General features: G+C 29.7%; 1 long non-coding RNA gene across 2 annotated transcripts in view; it reads right to left on the bottom strand.

The window, feature by feature from the left end:
- Positions 1-19706, bottom strand: part of LOC148233530 (uncharacterized) — a 41342-nt gene extending 21636 nt beyond the window's left edge. The window contains exons 1-2 of one of the 2 annotated variants that reach the window (XR_015810440.1): positions 19484-19706; positions 19332-19427 (exon numbers count right to left, since the gene is read on the bottom strand). This is a non-coding gene — a long non-coding RNA (uncharacterized LOC148233530). Of the gene's footprint in view, positions 1-8844; positions 8959-19331; positions 19428-19483 lie in introns of those variants that run through there. The other variant, XR_015810441.1, reaches the window with a different exon arrangement.
- Positions 19707-22539: the final 2833 nt, after the last annotated feature.

Genomic DNA, 22539 nt, shown 5'->3' on the forward strand with positions numbered 1-22539 from the left:
CACTATAAGATTTTTATATATTTAATTGGATACAAATAGTGCTGTAGACCGCAGGAAATGTATGTGTAGTCGCAATTTTCAACGATTGATTTTTGACACTGATTTGTTGTTCTTGGAGTCTTGAAGTACGCCAAGAAGAAAATATAATGTAAGCAGAAAAAATCTTTTAAAAGCTGGACAATAAGAAAATATTGAAAAGATCGTTTTAATTACAGTATGCTTAGAAATTACGTCGGAACGCACAATGACTAAAGAAATATAGAAGATTCTTCGCGTATACTTAAGCCGAGCGCTAGAAAGAGAAGAAACTATTCCTCTCGTTTATCTCACTTGCACGAATATAAAGCTGTGAGGCAGATTCAATATCGTTGAAAGCGATGTTTCCCAAGAGTTTCAGGGACGTCCTTTAACCTTTACCGGACAAAAACTTTTTTTTTATTAAATCCACTGCGGTTCAATTTATTTAATTACAAAAACTAAGCCTGTACCTGTTCTAGATGTTGGTACCACCAACTGAATAAAAACCACCCAAAAATGCAATGCCAAAAAAATAATGTTTCACTCTATCCTTGAAAATAATATATAGTTAATTGTTCACTATTGTAATTCACACAGCACAAATGGTTCTCAATGTATTTATGATCGCACGGAATTTATTGTTGTTTTATCTTATTACTTTGATATATGAAACATTAAATATATTAATGGATGTACATTACCGCGGGGACCACTATTCTCGCATAATTACTGTGACTTCGCATAATTATTGTGACCAAAAGTGATTATTTAACAATAGTGCGATTACACAAAGGGTTTCGTTACGACTAAAACTAAAGGGTTTCCTCATTAATAACACGCAAGGATTCTCCGGTGCATTGAATGAATATTTCTTTGTTACGAAACGGTCATGGGAAACAATATATCACCGGAAGACTCCACAGGGTTAAATATCCGGAATTACAATAAATTACCTATATACTTGTTACGTATATACTATACGTTACCTATATACTATAATACGATTTTATTGTTTTTGACGTGAATTTTTGACTTCTGAGAAATTATAATTGTTTTTGCTCATTCCTATTGACCAAAATTCGGTTTTGATAACCTTTGTCCAATCCTTTCATATCAGACGTCTGTAGTAATATATGTAAGTAAGTATAGCTAGCGTATTTTAAAAACAGTGTAATCTCCAAATGCAGAAACTGTAAAATGCGAGATGCGTTGGTCTATTCAACCTCACGATTCGGAATTTAATGTTCTCAAAATATATACTTATTTAATTTATTTATATAAATTAAATACGTAAATGTTAAATTGAGAACCATGGCTAACAAATCACACGTCTAGGTTTTGAAAATTGTATCCAAAATTCATCGAAATTTTGGAAATTTGACAACTCCAGGTAAAATGGTTAGGAATTAATTAATCTTTTTACAGTAATATATTGATAGAAGTTAACTAATGAAATAAAATACTGGAAATTTAATCATCAAATCGTTTAAAATAGCTTCGAAAAATATAAAATATATTGGGCAATGGCAATGCAATGGTAAAACCATTTTGGGTACGACATACATGCCTTTGGACTTCTGCAATATTTTTTTCACATTTATTTAAGTCCGCATTGTTAAATTTCATTTTCACGATTATCAAATAAAAACAAAAAGAGTAGATCACCCGGACATTGTGGAGGACACCATTAGCTCTGAGGTCAATCAACCGAGTATTTAAAACATTATGAAAAGGAAATACCAACTCTCTTTGACAAAAAGTCTAATAATAAAAAACGTAACTCAATGTTATACAATAGTGTAATAATTGGAAGATTTCATAGACCACATGCACATCCTTCCCGAGGCTTTGATTAATCGTAAGCGTCCTGAAACAATAACCGTAAAAATGTGCTATAGACAATGCATTTATTCTGCGTAAAAATCGCTGTTGTTATCTACCCCTTATATTAACAGTTGCAGTTTTACTCAAAAACGCAAACATATTCGTTGGTCGGATCAAAAAGCGATGCACCAACATTCTCATCTGCGAATCGGCAGAGTCGTCTCAAAACTATAATATAAACGATGCGATGCTTTGTCACGTCGATTTGTCAATTTTAATTTAGTAAAAAAAAACAAATAATTCGTTTCCACCCCAAACCGTAACATTAGCCAGACGTAAAGAAATAGGGCGAATTGTTTTATTAGATCACAAATATTTTCAAATATTCCCAAACATGATTTATGAGTTTGACTTAATTTAAAATACACAAACAAATATTGTAGGGACATGATATGGTCATAATACCTAACGAGAATTTTGAGACACATTTAAATAATAAAAATAAGCACAGTGATATTTAAAACATAATTTGGGTTGTACGTAACATGATGTGAATATTTAATACTAGTTTAAAATATATTTAAACATTGCGAATGTGTTTTAGACCGACTCATTATAATTTTTACTTTAATTTCCAACGTATGGTCACCTTATTCTCAACGTTCTCGCGGAAAACTGTATATTTGTGTATGCATGCGTACGCGCACCCTTATTTCCAACACAACGATGATGAGCGTTGGCTTCTTGGATTGACTATATACGCCTTTAGAAAGCGACATTTGCTTGATGGGCATTGTCCAAGTTTGTTTACTGCAACGGGAATCTTGTGGATCCGGTGATTTATTAAATACGTGATCGTTTCGCAGCAAAGAAATATTCTCTCGATGACGGAAAATATTTACAATAAGAACAAAACTCGTGTTATTTATGGGATTTTCTGGTCGTAGCAAGGGCTTTTGTGTGTGATCTCATCCTTTACGCTATTGTATTGTTTCCTTATCATTTTGGTCACGGTAAATTAACGTGAGTTTTGAGAATAAAATTGCTTAGCTACGTGTAAGCAATTTTATTTAACTACATTTCTATAAAATCCGTAGCAGATTTAATATATTATTTAATCATCTCTAGAAGTTAACATAACTCATTTGACAACAATGAAAGAAAGGAATGCGTAAACAAGAGACCTTTTCAGCTGAACGCATACCCTAACGAATATTTGTGGAACTGAATCACTTTTAAAAGCACTTAAAGGGTCGAGCCAAAATACAATAGATGCCCTTCACACAGTGACGGAGAGCACCCTCTGAAAAGTCTTCCCATTTCCCTATACACCCGCTCCCTCACGCCAATCTCCCTGTCTACTCCTCCTCTACCTAAGTTTCAGCTCCGACCCATCGTCCAAGGGGGGAGTTCTCCCCCCAGGCGCTCCGCCCCTGCCTTCACGTGCCACACCAAAGGAAATAGACCACGATAAGTGTCTGAAGCAGATACTAGACCCCAAGTTAAGCTTCGTAAGAATGGCGCAACTCCGACGTTAAGCCAACTTATTCAAAAGCATTTCGCATTACTTAAGAACACCGATGACATTTCTTAAGAAAACAATTTCATTGCTACAAGTAAAATAATTGTCTGAAAAGATCGACGAATCACATAAGCTAAAATATGATTTCAGAAAATATGTCGCAACGGTGGCTAATTTTTATATTTATTTATAGCATAAATTATTATTTATTCAAGAAATTATATTACGATGGTAAAAATATATAAAATGTCATTTTTGTCTTGAGGCCCGGAATCGTTGTTTTCCCAGGGCCTGGGTTCGCTCTCGACAGCCCTGTTTACGACCGTCCAATTAATATCTCCTCCCGGTCCTTGAAACTACAAATCCAATGCAGAGGAATTAATTCAAGAATACTTGTCACGACCGGCCCTCTTTGATTTGAACCCCACTGTCTACGCAAACCTAAACTTGGTTTAATCAAATTCATATAAATCTATTTATTAAAATATGTATCTAAAATTTACGCTAATAAAGTATAAAGCACAATGCTAGTGAACCATAATGGTATTGTTACATTTATGGACAAATATGGCAGTAGAAAGTAGTCTGAATCACATAGCTCGTCAGGACATTTTCAAACATTTTCAACTGTGAAGAATCGATACGCCCTCCGTTCGAATCTAACCACTTCATGCCTGAAATATTTTTCAAGAGCTGTTCAAAAGTCTGATATTATTTTCTCTCCATTTTTTTAGGTAAATAAATATTCAAAAAAAAAAAATTGTTTTTAAAACATTAACTAGAAAAAACAACGGTTAAACGGGATAGTTATAGTCCGTCCAAGATATGAACGCTCATCGTCACAGTATTGGTGAGAAAATATAATGGGGTGACCATGTAAAATTACAAGTGAAATTAATTTTTAATTTTTTAATTAAATTTGTTGAGGAAAGTCTAAAATATCACTTTCTTACTTAATTTGTTTATTTATATACATATTTAACTCAAAAACATGAGAGCAGTTTTGGTATCACTTTCCAGGTTGAATATCTGTTCAATATAATATTTTAAAAAATACTAATAGAATATTACAGGAATTGTTTTATTGATTACAAAATACCACACCATGACAATAATTTATAATAAAAATATAACACATTATAATTTTTAATTCAATTTCCAATGTATGGTGACCCTAACCTTAAAACAGCCCTGATTTAGTATTAATAACGTTCTCCTATTGGTGTAAACAAATTCGCGGAAAACTGTGTATGTATGCATGCATGCGTACACGCACCTTTATTTCCAACACAACGATGATGAGCGCTAACATCATGGATTGACTGTACGTAGACAGTATCGGTAAAGTGTCGCGTGTGGTGTAGGTCTATGGTACGGCCGGCAAGATATTAATCGCTTGCCAATCGATCAGTTAGTAAATCAAATATTGTATTCCTCTGGTGGTTATTCAATGACGTCTAATGTTATTTGTGTTCGGTGACACATTCCTATTTCGAATGGCTAATGATGTAAAATTTCGTATTCCAAATCTTGATTTACATGTTAATTGCTTTCTAAATCGTACAGCTTTGAGGACGTCTTTGTTTCGGGAGAACGTCGTTTTTTATGAGTCGTCGCCGAAATATTATTGAGGAAACATTTTCCTCGTCAGAGACGCTCAATCAGAGGATAGCTCAAGTTAATTTGTTTAATTTATTAACACATATTTAAATGCCAATTAGTTTCAGCGACATATTTTACTTAAAAAAATCAATATATAAGTATAGATAATTTCATTAAAATATATGCATGGACATACATACATACGTTGGTCTTTCGACTCCCGGATTTAAAATATGCACTGTATCTAGGTTCTGTCAAAGTTTTTAATCAAAGGTTGATTTAGGAGCATAAGAATATACCAAACGACAGAATTAAGCCCCCAAAATATTTTAATAAATAGAACTTACACAAGAAATAATTGTACTTATTAAAATTAAAAATAATATGAGAATGTAATGGCATAAAAATAAATCGCTCCAAATTAAAACTGTAATAAACAAACTAACCGACACAATTTGCGATAAAATTCAAAACATTAAAAACGTTTCGTGGTCGTTGGATACAATTCTATGTGGAGAATCACTTGAAAATAAAAACTCAAATATTCGATTCAGGAAAAAGGCGAGACATTAGCTGAGGCATTTTCTACGTCTTATCAGCTTACACAAAATTACATTGATAAAAAAAAACACAAGATAAAGTGGAAAGGGCAATTAAAGATATAGGTATGTTTCAAATAGATAAAAAAAAATCCATTAACAAAGTGGGCTTATCGGAAATTCTCAATATTGTTAGACGATTATTAAATAAAAAGGTTCCAGGAATAAATAAATTAAATAATATATTGATTTAAAACCTTCCTTACTATAATCTTTAATTCATGCTTATCTTTTGGATATTTCCCAATTATCTGGATAACGGCAAAAAACCTGGCAAAGCAGAAAACCTATTCACTATCGTCCGATCAGTTTACTGCCATCGTTAAGCAAATTAGTTTTAAAAAAAAGCACATTATCTCGATTACAGGAATCTTTTAATAGCAAACTCATTTATTTCATCCCGCCCGTTCCACTGTTCCATCAAAACGGGGAAAATCTCTCGATGCAGGGATTCGAGTAGATTTTGAGAAGGCTTTCGACAAGGTTTGTCATGAGTTATTACTAAAAAAAATGTCGAAACACGGTTGCTCGGATGATTTAACTCGGTCATTCTCGAGTAATAGCCTAATAAAACAAATCAGTATTTGCGACTTGCCGTACGTGACGATCGGAGATTTTCACGCATTAGGTAAATGCATCATATAATAAGCTAGTCGGGGTCTATACAAATACAAAGGAATGCTATATTTTTTAACAAGTGTCTGCGACCCGGAAATTATGACCGTTACACAAAAACGAAAAACAGAAGCACTACCCCTAACTGCGCCAGAATATATAATATAATCATACAGGATATTCCATTAGATATTTCCGACTACACCCGATCTCGCACCAAGCGATGCTACGTCAAGTACAACCAAAACAACTTCACGTCAAACTTAGTCCAGCTATAGAGTTCGAAATCTGAAGTTTAACCCGATCTTGGTAGACGACTGGATTCTACGAGACGCAGACAAGTATCTATAGTAGTTACACAACTTGTTCGTGATTTAAAATAATGATAACTTACTATATAAATAACTTTGTATTATAGAAATATAAACGCGCGCCTGCAAGGGTCAAAGTGAAAAAAATAATATGAAAAAAAATAATATGAAAAAAAAGCATTTTTCTTTTGACACCCTCACTGATCAGTAATTCGCACTGTATTGTGTTATGCATATTTTGTAAAATTTAAAAAGAAAAAAAAACATGGAGGTATTTTAATGTGTGATTAATATATATATATAATAATAATAACTGTACCGGCTTTTTGAGGAAACGTAGACGAATGGAAGAATCGCGTTATTGATTAGCTGCCCTGAAAGCTTTTCTTTTAGAGGTTGAGAGACCGTCTGATAATTACAAAGTATTTGCATAATAATGTTTATCATTAGTATTTTTTTAGTCGGTCTAAGGATGTTTTTATATTGTGTTAATTTGACAACTGATAAGCTTTCGGAAATCTGTTCTAAAATACCGTTTTAAAATAAAATAAATTTTACTATTTTTTGTCAAGCAAAGTATTTGACGTTTGCAGCTTTCTAAATGCCGCTGTTGAAACCCCTCAAAATAATTAACGAAACGATTCGGAAAATCGATAAATCCGTTCTAGATGAAAAAACAATTAACGAAGCCAGGCCATCTGGAATTCTTATCATCGTTAAATATTTAAAGAAGAAAAAAAGGTACAGGAATTGATAGATTATATAACGTTTTAAAATAAATGTTTATCGGTAAATTGTGTCTCCGAAGAGGGTTTAATCCTGGATTCCGGACGTTAACCCGGACCAGGGGGATGCGATGAGAGAAGCGAGAAGAGCGCTTTACTTTGATTCAAATTAGAGACAATAAGACGCTCCTTCCCATCAAAAAATGCTTTCAAGAAACCTCTGTGAATAGAATATTTGTGGTGGTGTATATTATGACCGAATTCGCAGAATTCGTTAGTTAAAAGATATAAAATGTTGGAAATACCCATCTTTTATTATCGATAATTATTGAAAATATTATTTGACAGATAATTTTTTGCACTCTATTAGGAAGAAAATTACGAATATATTTGAATACTTCATCCATGTTTTATTCAATATTTGAATAGTTGAGAACTATGAATAATTGAGAACCCTAGTTTAATGATGCCTCGAACTTCAACATGGACATTCATAAATTTATAGTACATTATCAAACTTTAAAGTAAAAAATATTTTTTAAATATACAATAACTATTTTTTTAATATTTTTATTAGAAACTGTCCGAAAAAACTTCGTAAAATAATGTTGTGCACGTCCGAGATCAGATTTCTACTCCAAATGATAATCTAAGTCTGCACTGGCTCAAAATGGTACACTTTTTTGCGCTCATATGTGAGCGCTCGCCTGGAAAGCGGTTAACGATACAATTGGTTGGACCTCCCATACAATTATAAATCAATTGTTTGATACATTTTAACTGGCTGAGTTGAACTTATATTTATACCAGTGAAAATATAAATTCACTGTAACAGTTGTGAAACGTCCATTTGTTGTTTAAATTCAAACATTACCTAAGCAAATTAACCAAACTAGCAGGATAGATAGGGTAAGGGGCAGACTGCCCCGGGCGGAATTTGCATGGAGGCGGAATTTTCGCGATGGAATGATCGTTCGTGTATACTGAATGCGCTAAATAAGGGCCGCTTGCATTAAAGACGTGCAGTTGTGTATAAGATAATTGTACGGGGGGGGGGGTGTTTGGCATCGCCCTGGGTGGCACAAACACTAGCTACGGTACTGAACCAACCCCAATTATTATAAAAATATATCTTCCCTGGTAATATACATTCCCCATAACATATATATTTGCCGTTAATTCGGGATATCAATTGTAACAAAATATCAGTTTGTTTATTCCAATTCTTGATAAAAATCGAAATTTTTCTAAATCATATAAATGCTATAAAATATTTTGAATGCTATGTTTACATATTAAATGTAAGAAAATAACAAAATAATGCAGTTAATGATATAATAAAAACAATTGAATTTGTAATAAAAAATTGTTTTTCTATTTAAAAATAATAAACTGCCTAAGTTATTATGTACCACGGTATTAATTGATAATTATCGTTGCAAGTGTTTAAAATATCATATAAAATAAACTAGATTTAAAGCAGTATGTATTGTTACATGTAAATATTAAATTTGTAACTACAAATAGCTGCACAGTCAAAACTTCGGAAGCTTTTAAGATAAGTTGTATAATCAAAAATAAGTAATAAACAACAAATCATCACTTATAAACAGGGTTTGATAACATACCTTTGATAGAAGACGGCTCCAGAAAAAGAAGATAACTAGATCGAGGTAGAACTACTGTCACAAACTACGCGAAGCGAACAACCGCTCTCTCGAGCTCCGTCGGCTAACTGACACACCGTTCAGGAGGGGGAGCATTTATAACCTTCTGTGACGCCCTTCTGCGCATCCAGTGGCGGTACAAGACCGAACGTAACATTAAAATTCTATATTTATAAAAAGATTTTTAAAGTTTATATACATAGACGTGCTATTTGGATGCCCGTCACTTGTGAGCAAGTCAAAGGGAAGATATCTCACCACACGCACCTGATTTGTACGTACGTATTGGAAAAAAAAACGAGTATTTTCTTGTCCCCAACTACACGCACTCAAATAGCACGTTCCTAATTTATCGTGTTATTAAGTGATCTACTGTATATGAAAATTAAAATTTTGCCTAAAACTACTCTTCCGAAATATGAACTAATAATAGTAACCAAAAAAATGCTAGAGAGAAAATCGATTATAAATATTAAATTTAAATTGAGAAAAGAGCTACATAATTATAAATTAGATCTGCCAATGAATTACACATCCCTCAAGCATTTCTGTGAAGTTTGCCACAAATTCTTTAAAATATATTGCATTTGAAACATTTATTCATGTCTATGTCATGCATATATATTATATAAACAGCACCCTTCCGGATTTATTCCAATGAGGATTTTTGGCATTGAAATATTATTTAGTGCTCAGTAAGAGTATCTATTTTTAAAACATACGATTATTTTACGCGATTTTGCCGGCTTTTAAGTTTTATTGCGTACTACGTACGAAATTGCAGGGCTCTTTATAAATTTATAAATTAGTTATTTATTTTTAATATTTAAATATAGATATGTTGGGACCCATAAATATCGACTGCTTAAGTTCGGGATCAATATTTTCATAATATTTTAATAAAAATAAATTCGAATCGCAACAAATAAATTATTATGTTACAAATTTATATAATTAATTATTTACACGTGTTGCGCATTAATATGTAATTATCATTATTCACACCTGTATCGAATTAAATATTTACTATAAATATGAAGTAATTTAGCAAATAAAAAGAGATTTGCAGTTGAGTCGCTAGATGTACCGTCATATTATTTCTGGAGCACCCGCCTCACCGTTTCATGGCTTCCGCTAAAAACCGCGCCCCCTGAAAGGCGGGCGCCAAAAGATATATAGTTTATCTATATGAGATTTCCACGAAAGATTAGAATCTGTACGAGATATCTGTCCAGTAAAGAGTTTCAAACAAAAATACGAGAGAAATACGTCTTTTCGGAAGACCCAAGAGTTTGAATAGCTAAGCTTACAATATATATGCGGACTTTCGAAAACCATTTGCGTTAATTATCGTAGCGAAAACTTCTTAGCCGCACAAGTACCTTTATTTATGATCATCGTCACACGTCTAGAAAACAATTGGCACTGTCTCGTTCACTGAATAGTGTAATTATACGTATCCTTTGTCTAAAATCAGGAAACGACCCAAAAGTTTTGACCTTCCGACGTTAAAAATTATCAGGAAGCCTCAGTATCGATTTTGACACTATGTTAAAGGTAGAGATAGCATTTATAATTTTTTTTTTATGCTGGTTCCAGGTTTTAGCTATGAAATGTCTTACTTATAAGTAATGTAGATTTTTTCCCAAAGGAATTATCTTTTATTAGAATCATAATATTTTGATAATTTTTGCACCCCACATCTGGACACTAACGTTTTTCGCAATTTGTCGTTGACTTAAGCTTTTTTATGAAGCGATTTTTTAGTATATTTATATATATATATATATATATATATATATATATATATATATATATATATATATATATATATATATATATATATATATATATATATGCACTGTCTCGTTCACTGAATAGTGTAATTATACGTATCCTTTGTCTAAAATCAGGAAACGACCCAAAAGTTTTGACCTTCCGACGTTAAAAATTATCAGGAAGCCTCAGTATCGATTTTGACACTATGTTAAAGGTAGAGATAGCATTTATAATTTTTTTTTTATGCTGGTTCCAGGTTTTAGCTATGAAATGTCTTACTTATAAGTAATGTAGATTTTTTCCCAAAGGAATTATCTTTTATTAGAATCATAATATTTTGATAATTTTTGCACCCCACATCTGGACACTAACGTTTTTCGCAATTTGTCGTTGACTTAAGCTTTTTTATGAAGCGATTTTTTAGTATATTTATATATATATATATATATATATATATATATATATATATATATATATATATATATATATATATATATATATATATATATATATATATATATATATATATATATATATATATATATATATATATATATATATATATATATATATATATATATATATATATATATATATATATATATATATATATATATATATATATATATATATATATATATATATATATATATATATATATATATATATATATATATATATATATATATATATATATATATATATATATATATATATATATATATATATATATATATATATATATATATATATATATATATATATATATATATATATATATATATATATATATATATATATATATATATATATATATATATATATATATATATATATATATATATATATATATATATATATATATATATATATATATATATATATATATATATATATATATATATATATATATATATATATATATATATATATATATATATATATATATATATATATATATATATATATATATATATATATATATATATATATATATATATATATATATATATATATATATATATATATATATATATATATATATATATATATATATATATATATATATATATATATATATATATATATATATATATATATATATATATATATATATATATATATATATATATATATATATATATATATATATATATATATATATATATATATATATATATATATATATATATATATATATATATATATATATATATATATATATATATATATATATATATATATATATATATATATATATATATATATACACACGCACGGATCTGTCCGAGACGGATGTCCGGCGGACAAATTCGATCGTGTGTGGTGTTAAAAAACAGATGTTAACGACGGTTTACAGTGTTTTTGTCTGTGATTTTCTGATCTGGATAAGTTATTAATTTGCGCCAAAGTTACCGCCAACATTTGAAATAAGATTTTGGTGACAAGGTTTTATTACTTTACGACCCATAGCAAAAGAATGCCCATGTAAAAGATTTATATTACATCACTATACAATAGAAAAAATAATATAAATTTAAAATGCACTTAGATGATATAAGTATCGAATCTAGATACGAAAATATTACATATATTAATACATAATAAAAAATATAATTTTAATTACATTTAAATTAAAGTCATTATCACTATTGAATATGTATGAAGATATCAAGGTATATATATACATATATGTATGTATCAGTGGCGTGCCGTCCATAGATGCGGTAGATTCAAAACGTCAACCCGCATGCACGGTTGATCGACTATAAACACGAGCACGTGTAACGGCTGAGTCGCTCGCCATCAACCGTGCATGCGGGTTGACGTTTTGAATCTACCGCATGTATGGACGGAACGCCACTGGATATGTATATATTATTATTAATTTAAGTTCATTTAAATTTAGAAAAAATGTGATTAAAAATATGTTGAGAGTTTTGAGAGAACTAATTAATATATACAAGGAGAGAGAGAGAAACATTCTTAGGTTTTTTTTCAGGTAGTGGTCCCAACATCTGGAACGGTATAGAGCAGGGCTCGGCAACCTATGCCCCGCGGGTCACCAAGTGACTCGTTTGATGATTTGAAGTGACCCATTTCAGTTCTGCAAATATCATTTTTTTAACGTGTTACGATGTCACGACTAGACCCCATATATGTTTGTTAGGACCAAAAATATTCACTGACCCGAATAGTTTTTTTCATAGTCATATTTGAATTATTTTGACCCGCAGCCAAAAAAGCTTGCCGAGACCTGGTATAGAGTATACCCCAAATAAATGATATTTAAATAATAATTAAGAAGTTTAATTTTTGTGATTAAATAAATTGGACCACAGTAAATTCAATAAGAAAAAAGTTAAGGGGTGGAAAATTAAAATAAAATCTAAAGTAAACGGCGTAGTAGTATAGAATGAACATTGAGCTTTAAATTTTTATTTGTACACCTAAACCCTAAGCTTAAATTTAATAAGCACATTCTAAAATTTTGCTCTAAAATACTTGCCGCTGTCGCGGCCATTAGACGTGACATACGTTTTTTAGGACGTAGAAGCACACATTTGAATTTAAGATTCTTTAGCTATTGTTTTTTTTTTAATTAACGAGAGCTCTTAATTGTGAGCATGACCATTATTAAAAATCATCATTATGTATTTTATTCAAACGTATGTTCAAAGATTTATTTAATTAATTTGGTAAAACGCTTATTTTTATTGTTGCATCAAGAAGTTTCTAAAATGGCCACGCATTTTTAATACCACACATTGTTAATTAATACATATAATGCGCGATTATTTATGACAGAGCTATATTATGACCGACCATATAATGGCCATAAACCTGAAAATAGCAAAGGCTTTTGTTATGCAACCAACATAAAAGCTCTCGCACATAAAGGACGTTTCTTCGCCAGGTAAAGTGGATTTCTTCTGAAATCTAATTGGTCGATATAATCCTGCACGTGATTGGTCGAATAAAGATCCATTACAAAGAATTATTACCAAAATTTTGGAGCCCGACAGTATTTGGCTAACCAGTTACACTTAATCGGCTCCCAAACTCCAAAATTATGTGTTAATTATTTTATTTTTTATTATAAATCTGATCATCATGACTTGACAGATTGCCCCAATGCGGCATTACAAAATAAAGTTTCACTTAATGTATAATTGAACAAGACTAATTCAAACATACGCTTATATACATATCATACACACTCTTTAACAAACATATTATTAAAGACTCACACGAAATGTTAAATTATACAATTAAATATTTAAAAATATGATGAGCCCATTCCATTTAAAATTTTCCAGTTCCTCGTAATCATCGCCGAAAACATCCGTGTGAATAGCAAGCTCTCAAGCAACGACATTCTGGGCCCGACGTATATGAATAAGGGACGCGATCGCGACTCCGAGCATTTACAAATTGTCAATACCACCCATTACCAGCTTCAACCTTATAATGATATATCTTTTATATGTTAATATTATTTTTAAACCATTAGACGATTTTTCTTTACGTAAATCTTGAGCACAAATAATTTCAATTTAAGTATCTAATACTATTTTCTTAATTACCTTAATATACAATTAGTTATTGTTATGATGTTGAGTATGCCCTCTGTATTTAAATGGAAAAAAGTTAGTTAGTTAAAAAGTTAAAACACTTAATCGACGCGTCATTTTTTCGGTTTTAATTTTCTACTCAAACTTTTTTTTTTAATTCAATACTATTTAAGCAAAATAGGAAAATCAAATATTTTAATTAATAGTATACGTATATATTATAAATTATATCTCTGTAGGCAAAAATTACCCGGAACCGAACCGAGTACTCGATTAAGTATGTATTACAAAAATATCCGAGAACCGGGTCATGAATTTAGCCGGGCATTTGAATACCGTTAGGGTTACGTTACTTACTTATTTTTTTCAAATTACGAATACTATTTTCATAAATTATTCATATTTTTGTAAGTAGCATTTATTATTTTAAGTTGCAAATTTTTAATATAAATAGTATATATATATATATATATGTAAGTTGCAAACATTAATTTAAATAGCAAATTTTAATTAATATTTTAAATTTAATATATAGCATTTTTAATTTTATAAGTAGTACTGTAAAAATAGCAAAAAATATTTATTTGTATTGCAAAAAAATATTACCTTTTTTTAATATTTGTAACCAATAATTTAAAAATCAATAGTGCATTTGCTGTTTTATTTTAATAAATAATTTCATAATTTTAATTCTTAGATCTTTTATTTTAAAAATTAATTTAAATTCTAAAACTGCATATTTTAGTGAAATGAAAAACACTGTATATAAATTGCTACGTTTATAATTTAATATTAAATGAGATAGAAATAGAGTTCAGCAAAGGTAGACGATCAAAAATAATGTCGTTGAAAAGTGGGCCATGAATCAATGAAGTTTGAGAATCTATGATGTAAAGACAAAGACGTGAAATTGATTTATTGCAGTGTCTCTGAATACCGGATCTTTTTACGATATCCATGGGTCACAGAGAAAAAAACATAAAATCTTTTCATACTATTATTTAACCATCCCATGGACTAATCCTAAGCACGTGTTCGAATACCAGATCCATACAAACGCAAACTGTCTGAATCATCAGCTTTACGTGTTTTTAGGTGATTCTGCTTTTCAACTAAACAAGCATATTATGAAGGCCTATTCCTACAGTACTAGAAGAATAACAAATAGCGATTGACGCCGAAACAATAATGAATTACACGGTTTACAATTATTTTTAACACACGAATTTAGTTTACAATATATGATATCTCACTGTTTTTGATGAAAAAATGGCATAAAATACATTTTCAACGGTAAAAATATTGAGTGACTGATGGGTCATAAAGTAATAAAACCATATTTAGATCTTTTAAACGATATACCTACGGATGGCGGCAACTTTGGCACAAATAAAGGCGAGCGGAAATGGCTCAGGTCATAAAATCACTTAAGGGACGAATTTTAACAAAAAATATTGTAAACCATCGGGTACGGATAACACAATTTCAATACATTTTAATTACCTATGTCCTAGACAATTGACAAAAGCGGTAGCCGAGGGCTGCCTAAAAAGCATGCATATTTTCATCGATACTGTAAACCAATTTAAACTAGCTATTGAAGAATGACCGAAGAAAGATCAATTTTATCTGATTAACTTTCAATTTTATTGAAGCTGAGATGAAGCTGAGGTTATATTATTATATTCTTTCGACGTTGTTAAAAACGAATCCTTTGGGTTCCTTTCCCTTGAAATTTGTCACACGTTTTTGGAAGACATTGCTAGACAAAAGACGTGTAACTAATTTATTGTTTCGTTTATTTTTAAGGGACGTCATTCGACGCATCAATTTCTATGGCTATTATTGTTTTGGGAAATGGTTTATAACAGCTGTAAAATAAATACAATTGAGTCGGAGAATTTTGTTTGACAGATTAGTCACGCTCTGTTTCCCGAATCTCCGTTTACAACTTTGAAATAAAAAAATATACATGTTGTAAATATTATTGCCCTTTTAAAATTTTAAACGAAGATTCTGGTTGCATTGTCTTTCTACTAGAAAAATATAGTTGTTGTCTTTTTTAAGGTTAAAACAATGCGCGTCTTCGTTAGTTGGAAGGTTTTATCTCATTCACCTAATTCCCCAGACCTTGCTTTTATTTCGATCGATGCAACACTTCATAGACTGAGAAAAAATTCAAAACACAGACGATGTAAAAAAGAGGCTATCGAAATATTTTAATGGTTGATGAATTTAAAAATATTTTTAAATAACTTATATTAGACTGCAGACGAAACTATTGTAATTTTGGTTATAATATATCAATTTTAAAGTCAAAATTAAATTTTGTCATAGTAAGATAAAAAAATGGCAAAGCAATATTTCAGAATCACTTGTAACCGAGCGATAATTTTAATATATGAATTTGCTTATATATATATTACAGAAGATTATAAAATTGTATAATGCTTTCAAGTTTACAATACGCGAGAGTTGACAATGGTTACAATTGAAATTTTAGTCTCAAATTAAAATAGTATATATCATTTTATCAAAACTCCATTCTGAAATATTGTAAAAAATGTATTATTTGGAGATCTATATGCTAAATATAATAATATAGAAATTTTTACCGGATGGACCGATATGTCTTATCTTTATTATTGTAAAATAGTTTATATAATTGATATTTTTCTAATATACAGTATAACATTAACAGTAAATTTGGTATTAGAATAGCATCAATCATATTATAAACATAATCATATAAAATGGTATGAAAAGTCGATAGTTGAAATAAAAAATGTTCCAAATAAGACGTGGAAAACAATTTAAAAAAATAATTAATCCAACTCATAATAAATATGGAGATTGATGGAAATATATATAAAGATCCTCATATAATAGCAGAAAAAATGATTACATACTACGTTGAGAATATAGAAGAGATTGTGAATTCAATACTTAAGTTTAATTATTTAGTACAATATAAGCATTGAATGTAAAATTTAGTAAATTTAAATCAGTATCTTTAGAAAAAAATCATAACATAATATATAAATTAAAAAAGGAACTAGTACTGATGAATTATATGTAAATGTAAATAAAGAAACTTGGGAAATAATCTAAATTAAATTATTTAGTAAATAAAGCACTCTCCGAAGGAGAAATCCCTAAAAATTTGAAGATTGCTACTATTGTACCTATACCTAAAATACAAACTAGTAAAAAGGTTGAGAAAATGAGACCAATCAACTTTTTGCCTTGTATAGAAAAAGTGATGAAAGAAGTAGTAATTAAACAATTAAGGGATTTTATTATTTCTCAAAACATCCTACGTGAACAAAGATCGGGATTCAGAGAAAAACATTCCACTGAGACTGCATTTCAAGTAGTGATAAATGATTGGTTGTTGGCTTGTTGGCCAAGGATACAAACAAAATCACTGGAGCAGTTTTCTTGGATTTCAAGAGAGCTTTCGAAATAATAAACAGAATAATAATGTTGAAGAAATTAGAGAATATCGGTATAAGTGAAATAGTTTTAAGATGGTTTATTAATTATTTAAAAAAAAAAGTTAAAATAAATTATGCATATTCTAAAGAGAAATTAATATCTCACGGTGTACCGCAGGGGTCTAAATTGGGACCATTCTTATTTATATTATATATTAATGATATAGTAATAATGTAAAAAAGTGCAAAATACATCTATTTGCGGACGACACATTAATGCATTGCATAGGTGATAATATTAAAGAAGTTGTAGATTATTTAAATAATGAATTAAGTATAATAGAAATATGGTTAAAAACAATTGTACTTAAACTAAATGAGAATAAAATAAAATTTATGTTTATTAATTATAATAAAATGTTAGATAATAATATAAAAATAGTTATAGATAACTCCATTATAGAAATAGTTGATAATATAAAATATTTAGGAGTAATTGTAGATAGAAAATTAAATTTTAAGAAACATTATAATTACATATGAAAAAAATAGGTATATTATCCAGAATGAAATATATGTTAAGTATAAACATAAAAAAAAATTACAATAGTATCATATTGCCCCATTTTACTTGTTGTGCGACAATATTAGAAATGTTTAATAAATTAGATAAACAAATATTGCAAAAATTACAAAATAGGGCAATGAGAGTAGTCTTAAATAAAAATAGATTTACTAGTTATAGAAGTATGATTGATAGATTGGAATGGTTAAATGTTCAAGAAATATTGAAGATGAATGTTTTAGTATTTATATACAAGTTAGAAAAAAATATGTTACCAGAGTATTTTAATAAAATTTAAGGATAGTTAGGTATAAGAAAACGAGTACGGCTAGGGGAATTATAAACGGAGGTGTAAATTTGTATAATAAAATTCCTAGGACAATCCGCAAAAATAAAACTGTAATGGGCAACGGTCAATGAGAACGCACACATTCTGGAATTCTATTCTCGCCACTACAAAGAACGCGTGACCGTTACAATGGCAGATGCATAAAAACTAATCAAATTGATACGAGAGGCATTTTTATATGATTGAAATGACAATAATCATAAAAAAATGTTAAAAGAAAGCAGAAGCATGGCTCAACATCTCAAAGGAAATAGGCACCGGAGATGGTAAGTGAAGAAATTTAGTTCTCAATGTTACTTTTATGGTATAAAAATAAATTTGAAGGTTTTATTTACATTCTTTTTATTTACATTTTATATAAATTCTTCCCAAACCTGCATCCATTATCAAATTGCTTCTAATTTTTTGTTAAAAAGTTTCAAAGAAGAACTTATACAATAAGAATAGTTTAAATAATGAATATATTATACAATATTCACTCTGCGGAAAGATATGTAAAAGTTATTTATTATTTATATACAGTTTAATATTATTTTTTATATTGATAGTTATTTTTAATATTATTATTGTAACTACAAACTCATTTTTGTATTGAGACTGTTTTTTTATGTTTACATATATACAGGAAAAAAGTGCTTTAATTTATTTTTTAATAACGTTTTTCGATCAAGTATTTTATAATGATTTTTTATATACATTATAAATGCATGGGGTTGTAAACAAATAAAATGTCTGAGGTTCACCTTTTTTTAGTTCCCACCAGCACACATCTGGTCACTTTAACGTAAACGTTTCCTCCGTCATTATTCTCCTTATTGCCTTCCATATTTGTTTTCAATCTAAAACAAAACGTTTTATGATTATTATTATTTTTACTACTTTGATTATTGTTTACCTTTAATTCGCGTTAAATTTCGTTCGGAGAATCGATTATAATGTCTTGATTTTTAAAGTCTGGTTTTAAAAATAATATCATGTATGTATTTTTATAATGTGATATAATTTCACATATTAAATGCTATGCGATTTACTTAAAACCCGTTTTAATGGATTATAAAAATAACGTTTTATTTCCAACTGTCAATTTCTTTGAACTGTCAAATGAGAATTTTGGTCCTAACAGTAAAACCGCACGATCATGTTTTATAATTAGCAGTTTTATTCAATCAGTTATGTTTAATATTATTTTCAAGTAAGGTAAGAAGCCAAATATATATTATTTATTAAAAACATATTATTACCTTAATTTGACAAAAATATATTTAATGAATTTATTTTAATTTACTCTTGCTCGATGTAAAAAGAAGGATGTGTCATAATGCTGTTTTAAGAAAATAAGAATTATGTTTTTAAATTATTAAGGGTGAGGTATAAATCACTTAATTTAGGCTGTATATATGTTTTTAAGAATTTGTAGGAATATTGGTTTGGTCCTAGTAGTGTCACTGTACGACCATGTTTTATAATTCATATTTTTATTGGAAATAGTATTTACAAATATGTTCAAAAGCTGAATATTTATTACTTATGACGGTTTCCATAAAGTATGTCACAGGTTTTTTGTAATTTATTAACTCCAACTCCCCCTATTTCACAAGATGTCATTGAGCCAGACTCCTGTTTATTTCACGCTGTCACAATTCAATTGCCCCCTTGAATCTATGATATTGTGGGAGCCTAGATTTGTTATGGCCAAAACTGATCGGCACTTGATTAGCACTGGCCTGACCGTTATTCTCTACACTGGCAATCTTCCGGGCGTTCGGATGCGTCGTCTCGCGTCCACTAAATAACCATGTAAACAACTCATATAACCAATAAAATATTACTGTAGCGGCTCAATCTGTGTATAATTGCCACCCGTCACCATCACCGTCCCTAACATATCATTTATGGAAGCCGCCTATAGATAAATAGGTATTATTATCTAAATTTGAATAAATTTTACTGAATGCGTGCTGGCAATAAAAGATAGATTGCCTGCAGCAAATATTTTTTTACTGAACGATCTTATACAAAAGACTTTGTTTTCAAGAACCATGAGGGATATTCCGAGCTAGTGCCGGCCCGAAAATATTCAGCGCCCCGGGCTCTAAAAAATGGTCATTTGAGATTTTTTGAAAAAAGGTCATTTGAGATTTTTTGGAAAAAGGACATTTGAGATTTTTTGAAAAAAGGTCTGTGGCGGTGTTCTGACAGTTCCCAGTGTTGCCACACCATTGCTCAACTTGTGAAGCGGGTGGTTTTTTAACAACTGGTAATATATACATTTTTCTCCTCTCTCACCTTGACTATTGTCTAACACCCCGCATCTCTGCCACCTCTCAAAAAGGTCGTTTTAATTTTGTAGCCCTCAAAACCACATGCGCTACAGGTCAAATTAAAAAAAGGATGACAAATTCTTGAGAGTACTAAAACAAGATCGTTAAGGATGTTTATTCGAGTAGCCGCGAATTTATAATGTTAAAAATTCGCGACTACTCGATGAAAATCGGTATTTATCGGTCAGATGACTGACCGTATGGCTTAAACTTATTTGTCGAAATGCTGAGGAAAAAGGGAGATTCCCCTATTTTTATAATTATGCTATTTAGTATTACAGTATCACGAAAAGGAGTAATCACGCCTAAAAATAACTATGCTGGATTAAAACTCGTACGAAGGGCGTTGATCTTACAAACAAACAATATAATATATAGCAATAACAATATAAAGCGGTTCAATTTTAAAAAACCTTTATGTAAAGTAAACCATTTAGATTGTTTCAGATTTTTTGAATATGTAAAAAATACATAATATCTTTTCACCATAATGGCGAAAGAGTAATTTGTAGTAAAATAAAAACAGGATTTTTAGGATGCTTAATTTGCATGGATAGCGCTAAACAGTTATATAATAGTTTGGTAGAACAAGAAGGAGTATTAAATTATAAAGTATTTTAAAAAATAGGTCAGGACCATATATAATAGATCTGAATGTTCATATACAAAAGTCGATTCCGGTCAGGGCCGGCCCTAGGCTATTTAGCGCCCCAGGCAAAAACTAAATTTGCGCCCCCCCCCACCCTAATAATACTTTAATAACTTATTACATGAGCGTAAAAATATAATTCAAATTAAAGTAATTTAATATTACACGTATTTGACACCATACTCTTTTTTGCGATTGTGGGTATTTAAGAATTTGTAGTTTTATTTAGAATAATCTAAAGAGTACACAGTAGTGTATGCAAAAAAATATCAGATTATATTATTTAACAATATTGTTTGATAATTTTAAGTGAATATTGCGCCTTTATTTGCTATCACGGCGCCCCACAAGATCTAGCGCCCCAGGCGATCGCCTGTACTGCCTGTCCCTCGGGCCGGCCCTGATTCCGGTGATTGACAAATTATGTTGCAGCATAATAATTGGGTCTCAATCATATCAAGTTGTATAATATTAACAATACATATATTATAAATCAGAGTATATAACATTTAAAACAATTTGCGATTCGTAATAGATGGAGATATATGCTAAAATTGTATGTTTTAGAAAAAAATACGTTTTATTTTGTAATTTTTTCTCAAAAATATAAAAATTAAAGAATTAGTTATTTTGGCATATTTTTAAATTTTGTTATAAGCGCACACTTTAAATTACACATATGTATGTATATTGTATCTGTTTAGCACTATCCCAATGGTAATTTTTTAACTGCGGAGAGCTAATAAAAACAGATAAAAAAACTTGCGATGACTCAATGTGGCATAGCGATAAAAAAAGCGAGCCGAATTCCGTCGCACAGTATTTGATTTAGTAATTTAACAGAGAAAATATTGCTTGTGTTAAAACATTGACATAACAAATGCTAAATATTTGTACTTGGCAATTTTACAATTGATACTATCATATATAACATGAATGTTACATAGTATTCTAATTTTACCATTCGCAAATATTATTTTA

The sequence above is a fragment of the Plectrocnemia conspersa genome, unplaced genomic scaffold (genome assembly GCF_051122295.1).
Source record: "Plectrocnemia conspersa isolate PC_06_02 unplaced genomic scaffold, ASM5112229v1 ptg000008l, whole genome shotgun sequence".
Taxonomy (NCBI): Eukaryota; Metazoa; Arthropoda; class Insecta; order Trichoptera; family Polycentropodidae; genus Plectrocnemia; species Plectrocnemia conspersa.